The 8,447-nt window shown below is 36.7% G+C and overlaps 1 long non-coding RNA gene across 1 annotated transcript; it reads right to left on the bottom strand.

Annotated features, from left to right (window-relative positions):
- Window positions 1-5,389: 5,389 nt before the first annotated feature.
- LOC126830269 (uncharacterized) lies at window positions 5,390-8,337 on the bottom strand. Its single transcript, XR_007683783.1, has 3 exons — window positions 8,254-8,337; window positions 6,391-6,548; window positions 5,390-5,775 (listed from the first exon to the last, which is right to left on the bottom strand). It is a non-coding gene; the product is annotated as an uncharacterized LOC126830269 (long non-coding RNA).
- Between the last annotated feature and the right edge of the window lie 110 nt (window positions 8,338-8,447).

The following is an 8,447-nucleotide window of genomic DNA, read 5'->3' as shown; positions in this document are numbered from 1 at the left end:
ATGAAACAGGATCTTCAAAAATACCGAACGGCTGAGGGATACTTTTCTTTTGTTAAGTAAAAAAATATCTAAACAGGAGATCTAAGATGACTCAAAATGGTGATTTGCTCGTCAGTATTAAGACACTTTAGTAACCTTTTAGTTTCTTTATTACAATAATATTGTTTCTTCTCCAATATTGTTACTTTAAATCTATACAAAATATTTCAATGGCCAATACTCTACTAAGAGTTCACAAAGTAAAACACGGAAGTACAGAAAATATATCTCTAATGCCAAAATATTGTTAGAATGTTGGGATTCTTAAAGGTCTGGTTCATCTGTTAAATATTTTGAATACATTTATGAACAACTCCATATTTCCGCCGTATAAATAACCGTACAGGTGGACACTGCAGAAGGACAATATACTCTAGCGTAACGTCTAATGTCAATTTATCAAGGATTTATCGAAAACCATTATCAGAAATTGGTGAATTTATTTCACAATGTCCAGTAACGTGTCTAAATAATATTTAAACAATGTAACTCATACTTTAAAAGAGAACTGGAAATTAGCCATCAGTTGAATTCGAATAGTCTAAACATTAAATAGTTTCACACGGCGGTATGTACCGTACAGTTGAACATTTAGAGGCAGATCACAAATTATTCACCCTCATATTTGTGTATCTCAAAATATCCAAGGTAAATTTCATACCAACTTTGAAGCAAGACATGGTCAGATGTTACTCCGTATGTGGTGGACAGTGTTTGGAGCAAGGAAAAGTTAGGGGGATAATTGGTACCGAACAAAGAGACAATTGGACACAGCTCACCAAATATTTCTACGCCGTCACCCACGAATGTAGGGCAAAAGTTATTTTTAGTCTTTCTCTCCCTTTCCCTTTTCCCCCTTTTGCATGGCGATTTTTGTTGACTTTTTGGTGCAGAATCGAAGAAAAGGGTTTGAAAATACATGTTCTACCAGGTTTGGGTGAATATTCATGATTTTGAGACGGAAGGATACAAGAGTTGAGAGGTTGGTTAGGTTGAAATGTAGGGTCCAAAATTGCATGTTTTCTTGTCTCTACTTCCAGCTTGTGTATCTCAAGTTTTCCATGGTGAACCTCATACGTGCTTTTGGGCAAGAGGTTGCCATATGTTGCTCCATCTATGGTAGAAAGCGTTCTACCCAACGAAAATTTGGGAAAAAGTTAGAGCCGGTCTAAGAGACGAGAATTAACATTAAAGTCAATGGGCAAATATTTAGTGATCTGTGGCCAATTACAATAAAATCATTGGGAAAATATTTGGTGGTCTGCATCCATTTCATCTATCAATTTATTTGGATTCTCTCCCATGGACTAGTAAATAAAATGTTTTTGTTTACGACCTGGCCTGATTATATAACACACTAATTTGACAGCAATTTCATTTTGTAAGCATTAGGCCTGTAGAATTTGTAAACTCTTCGAAGACTGGCTTTCAGTTAAGGTGTGTTTTTCTCCAATAGGGAATAAAATGCGGTATAATGCCCTATTATCCGCTACAGCCGCAATTTTAAACATTAAAATGAAATGAAATGAAATGGGGTTTAACGTCCTACTGTTCTGCTCCTAACCTGGGCTAATGAAGACGGGCATACGCCATACAGTGTGCTATGAGGGAAATTTTGCCCGGCCTACTCTTATATCGAATTCCATCTGCCAAGGGATCTTTTACGTGCACTCCAATGTGTACACGGGTCCCCGGTTTTTCGTCCCATCCGAACGACTAGACAGCTGTCCTTGCCAGGCCCCCCATCCTGCATCACTGACAAGGGGAAGCCACGCCGGAAAATCTGGGTGAACTTTCTCGGCCAATGCAGGGATCGAACACCCGACCTCCAGGCTAGCGAGCCAGCGTCTTACCCACTTAGCCACCATTAAAGCAAGTCGGCATGAAAAATTATTCAATAGTTATTCAGTCTATCTAAATAAAAACAAATATTTCAAAATCTAAGTAACTAAAACGCGGAATATTTTGGTCGTTATCTCTGGTCTTCTTACAACGTTATAGATGAAAAGTCAAATGATAATGAAACTTTGATTTGGATATATACACGAAGAGAGTGCAAGCTAACTGTTGAACAAACATCTTTCCTACATTTTTATATGGAAATTAATATTTAGCGCTATTATCGTGTCAAATGAATCTCACTGTAGCCAAACGGGTAATATCGGAGTTTGAGTCTGGGTGGATCTGTGAGGAAGACGCTGGCGCACTAGCCAGGAGGTCCGGGGTTCGATTAAGGTGTTAGTTGAGAACATTCCCCCGAACTTAACAGCGTGGGTACGGGACGGATGTCCGGGCAAGGATAGCCCTAGATAACAAACCTTAATCTCTCAACCCTCCGTGTTTCGAGTTAAGAACTGAGGCCATGACCTATAACGTTGCAGCTGCCGGAGCGATTCACACCCGGCATTTTTAAACAAAATTGACAATAGTTTTAATCAAAACAACGATTGATTATTGTTATTTATAATATTTCTACAACACCCAACTACAATTAAGCATATAATCCTACCTGAAACGGGTACAAATCGTCGTTTTTAAAATCGAGGCGTTAAGCCGTTACTAAGACCGCCATCTTTTTAAACGATACGCTGTCATCATGAAGGCGGGGCTAAATATAAGGCTTTTATAACAGCCAATCAAAAGGACAATCGAAAGCACAGTAACTATGAATGGATTTCGATGGCGCTGAAATGTCAGACAAAAACAACGCTTCATTAATTTAAACGCGAATATTTGGAATTAGGCGACATTTGTGCCACTACATTGGCCTCTGTAAGTTTAATTAATCATAATATCATAAACTTATCTATTTTAAAGATGTTACATGCATTAATAAAGAAATTGAGTTTGCCACTTGGAACTAAAGGCATCCAATCGTAGCTAAAAACAAACACATCAGTATATCTCAACGTTTTTAGCTACGTTCTCGTAGCTAGGATAGCCCGAATGGGACGAAAACCGAGGTCCCGTGTACACGTAAAAGAACTCTTGGCAGTTGGAATTACCCCAGACGATACAGAAAAGTTGGACATTGAACCCCATTGCATTTCAAATATAGGAGGAATTTATCATTGTTATTTACAGATTTGTTTTTGGATTTATTGGCTTTATCTGCCTTATATATGTACGTAAATTTAATAGAATAAACAATCTGATTAAAATGCAGATTTATATTTGTTTCGTTTCTTTATATTTTCGATGGCCTACACTACATGGAGATCTGACCAGTTGTATTGGGATGTCACGACAGGGGTCATACGAGCGGATTTTGATCCTATGACGTCAGACATTGATTAATCAATCAGCGTTGACTTTTCTAGGGGTTTGCCCTCAGTTCCGTGCAGAGCACGCCAACAGCTCGCCGTAACAGACCGTTTCATTGGCTAATTCCTCACATTAACTCGAACGTCTGTTATATAACAACTCTTCCAGATCCAAGTGTGGTGAAGACAAGTAAAACGAAATTTTGAATTATAAAAAACGAAACGAAATAGGATCTGGGTTTAAACAGAATGTAGAATAAATCAAATTGGGTTTAACGTCTTACTTTTCTGCTCCAACTAAGTTGATGAAGACGGACATTTGCCATGCAGTGCACTATGAGAGAAATTTTGTCCGGACTCTTATTAAACTCTAACTGTCAGGGGTTCTGTTATGTGCATACCAAGGTGCACACCCGAACGACTAGGCGCTGTTCCTTGCTTGACCCCCAATGTACATCCCTGACCAAGAAAAAACCCACGATGAAATATCATGAGGAACTTTCTCGGTCAGCCGACAACTTCCATGTAAGCGAGCCACCGTCTTAATCACTGAGAAATTTACAAGATCAGTTAGAACTGTTGATTATTACTAATTGTAAGGAACAGTGGAATATAAGTACTTAAACATAAAAGTACAACAAAAGTTCAACAGAAGTCTGTTATATTATTCACTGGGAAATACCCTAATTCACTCCAGTTTTTGCGTTCTCAACGGCAATATTCACATTAAGAATTACACGAAATTACCAAAGAGCTATTTTAAAATCTAGTGCAAAGCCTACGTGTACAATGGGATTTTTTTTATGTAAGCTACGACGCTTAAAATTTACAATTGGGATTTTGATGGACCAATGAACTTCGTTTTGATATCTAGTGACACCAATGGTTACAAAAGCCTGGGGTGTGTCTGATTCTATTGAATCCAAACAGGATTTAGTTATAAAACCACCTGATGTTTTTCTTTTCTGGGAATTTGCCTTCAGACATCAATAGATAATTAAAAATATGTCAGCGCACAGACAGTTAAATAGATATGAAGATATGTAAACTTGACATATTATTGAGAACAGGTCTGAGATACGAAATGCTGAAAAATTAATCAGATTGTACAATATTTCTATGTTAAATTCTAAGATCGTGAATTTTGTTTACTTCGCCCATATTGTACATTATGTAAATTATCGTCAGATGTAACCGACAATCTGAAGAACATAAAAAATTAGCACTTTTTACTAGATTTTGTGTGATTTCCTCGTCAATCTTTTCCCCTCATTAATCTTAACATCGCGTAAAATTGACCAGATTATCGCTGGAATTACTTAATCAACAGATCGCCAACTGATTTTCCAAAGAGATGCTGGCGAAAACCAATCTATTTTATGTCTTTTTTAGAAATTTGTATTTATTTGTTATACCACCAATTGAATCAAATTAGATGTTTTTACCGGACTCGGGCTGTTTATTGTAAACAGAAAATGGGCATGCAACTGGTCCATTCACGCAAAGTCATCATCCAAGGCAATTTCGCACAAGTAGTGCAGCTTTGCGATTGTGCCAATATTCAAGACGGACAAACAGTAAGATATGGTTCTCGACAATATAAACATTACAGCAAGTGAGGGGGTGGGGGTGGATGGCCGAATGGTTAGCGCGTGCGCGTTGTATCATAAGGTCTGCCATTGAGTCAACTAGCGTGGTTTCGATTTCCCGGTTGTAGGTGACAAGGAGTAGGGTCGCCTGTCAAACCTCGTGGGTTTTCTCTGGGTCCTCCGGTCCCCCCCCCCCCCACTGACAAAGACCCCTACACGCAAGTGAATTATTGAAATAAAATTGAACCATATGTTAGTCTCGAAATGATCTAGTTTGTGTCGATTGGGCGTTAAACCCCATTTCTCTCTCTTCTCTCTCTACAGCAAGTGACACATTTTCTGCCCTTTTTTTTAGCTATAAATATTTCCTTTTATATTTACGAGACTCCAGCTACATCGTGGGGGGGGGGGGGTGTCCTTTTTTAATAACACCCATGCCTTTTTCATCAGAGTACCACAGATGTGTATTATTGATTTTGATAGAGAATAAAACAAAAATTGAAATCAAATGTATTATATTATTACTATAAGCTACATGGATATGTATCAGCTACATTCATTTATTACTAGCAAGCGGTTATAACTATTTGATTTATAATTTAAATCTTTCACAGCTTTTCACCTAATTTTTGTATCGCCAAAACGTGTAATCCTTCGGACTCTTTCCTGGTTTAAATCCCCAATTGTCGCGGACAATTTTATCTTTACCAGCGTGAGTTGACGTTCTATAGCCGGTCAAGATGGCGACATGTTTACCATTTGAGAACACGTCACCTTCTTCCGGTTGGGTTTTCACCAATTCCCAGTTGTCATCGCCCAGTAAAAATTCCGATTTTGGATCTCCCCACTCTTTTACTCCAATGGGTCCTCCTATTCCTAGCCACCTATAAGTGAAAAATGCATATTACATTTATTAATTACTAGCACATTAATCTTTTTATAAAACATCAACAATCAAATTACTTATCAATCTGCTTAACCTACATAGAAAATGCCCATTATCTAACTTCAAACCACGTTTCATCACTCTCGATCAATTCTAATCAGAATTACCGTGTTCCAAAGCATCGAGGTATTGAACTATACGACATGATTCATCACCGTCACTCTTTTATAATAAGCCTCGACTAATTTTATTATCTATCTCTGAGCAGAAAATGTTAATTTTTGAGCTTCGTCGAGGCATTAGGTGTATTAAAACTATAGACCAAGTTTCAGTACTCTCGATCAATTATAATCAACGTTGTCGTTGTCTACGAATATGAATTCATTAAATTTAGACTAAATGATAACGTTTAACAGTAAATCGGTATAGGACCAATCGACACAACTAATCCTGTACAAATAGACCCGATAACATACCCAGTCTCGATAAGGGAGTGATAAAATTCAGGAATTTTATCCATTGCTGCAGCTATCTTTGCACAAGTCAAATTGGGGATGGTGGATATAGTTCAAATCTATCGCTGGGAGTACTGATACTGTCCCTAGTGTCTTACTTTTTAGGTACACTTCCGCCAGCTTGTTCAATAACATCAGCCACAAAAAAGTGGCATTTATCAGTTCCAGGTCCTGTTTCAGACGATGAATCATTACTCCAGTCATCAGAACCAATATGGCTCTCGGCAATAGACGATATCATTTCACCTGTCACAACCTACAGATAATAACAAGTTGCCTACATTTTCTTTATATTTCTATCTGTGATACAGTTGAACACCAAAGTAATAGGGTTTGTTGGTTTAAAATTGTATGCATTGTCGCGTACAAGTTTGACTCATTGACGCCAATACAAGGTTCGTACACTGCGTAATGCTATATATACTATAGAGGTTATTTAAGTTCTCTAAATAATGCTCTATTTAATGTATAGAAGTCGTTAGCTAGTACAATTGACAACGAGAACTGGACTAATTAGATATACTTTGTAGATTAAAATCGGGCAATAACATCTTAACCTAGTAATCAAAATATGGTATCCCACGCTTTAGAAAAGTTGGCACACGTCATTCGCCCCTCCTCCTTGTTGTGTTTAAATCCAGGGTAGCTTATAAGCAGCTGACCAATCAGATAAAGGATGTACCTGGTCAATTGTCCGGGGCCAGTTTACGGCTCACGTATTTATCCTCCTTATAAGAAAGATTGAGGTTTAAGTTTCTTCAGACATCATTCAAAGAGACATCATCGAGATGTGCTAGAGGGACGTTTAGCCGCCTCGGCTTAGAGGCCGGGATACAGACATCATTCAGACATCATACGCAAGACATCATTGGCGTTCCTAGAGGGACGTATAGACGCCTCGGTTTAGAGGCCGGGATAGAGACAGCATGTAGTGTTTCAGCCGTTAGGTCTGAGGTCAACCCTGTTAAATTCAGACTGTCGATATTATGATAACTCATAACGTACTATCATAGATGTTGTAGTTTCCTGTATTTCATATATAAACATAGTTATAAAAACACAGTGCTCCAGAGTTAATTGAACTTTGAAGTTTTATACACAACGTGGAAGTTCAGAGTTAATTGATGCATTTTGGATAACAGATAGTGTCAAACACTGGTGGAAATTGTCGGCTCACAAATAAGATGGACAAGTCATGGACGTTTTTAAAAATATCAAATATATTCAAAACAAATCCGTTTTAAAACATGACATCAATAATTTTTTTAATGATTTGGTTAAATTGGATACTAGTTTTAAAATATCAGAGCAAAAAAAAAAAAAAAAAAAATGCAGTAAATTTTAGAGAAGATGTTGATGTTATGATCTTTAAAAAAGGTTATCCTTTTAAAAACCAATTAAATCATGCGAGGGTTGAAAACAAATAATCTTTCGAACAGTTTTACAGGGTTTGCAATGGAAAGATAGTGTTCTTTTTATTGAACAGGATCAATCCTCTTATATCATACATGTTTCCAAGAACTTCTTCAACAACTTCTTCAAAATGCTAAAAATAGGTTAACGGACATACTTGAAGACAAGTATAAATTTAGTCAAGTGACAAGACGATTTTAAAATGGTGGAGCTACGTCCAGATTATTTAGGGTAGCGCCGAATTAATCATGAAAGTGGGATAATAAACTGACCTTATCATTTCAGAGGATTTTGATCAAACTGATACATTTATATCAAAGAAAGATCATAATTGAATAAATATAAGCTTTGATCGAACTAATATCATAGTTAATATACATCAGTTTTCACCAACCAGTAATATTTATATCAATGAAAGTTCATACTTAATTTTATCAATAGATATCATATTTATATCAATGAAGGATCATATTTAATAGATATCAGATTTGATCAAACTAATAATATTAATAACAAAACAATATCATTAAAATTTTTAATTATCTTACCATCTTAAGCGGTTATACGTGTATAACTTGCTACTTGATTCAAAACTGGCTGACAAAATTATTAATCAATATCATAAATATTAATGAAATTCATTCGGCAACGAGAGGTAATTTTATACATTTTCTATTTATTGATATACTTTATCTACATCCGCTGTTTAGTATTTTAATTTAAAAAAGGCCCTGGTCGTGAC

This window comes from Patella vulgata, chromosome 8 (genome assembly GCF_932274485.2).
Source record: "Patella vulgata chromosome 8, xgPatVulg1.2, whole genome shotgun sequence".
Taxonomy (NCBI): domain Eukaryota; kingdom Metazoa; phylum Mollusca; class Gastropoda; family Patellidae; genus Patella; species Patella vulgata.
The sequence above is the reverse complement of the archived record's forward strand: the minus strand, read 5'-3'. Positions and strand labels throughout refer to the sequence as shown.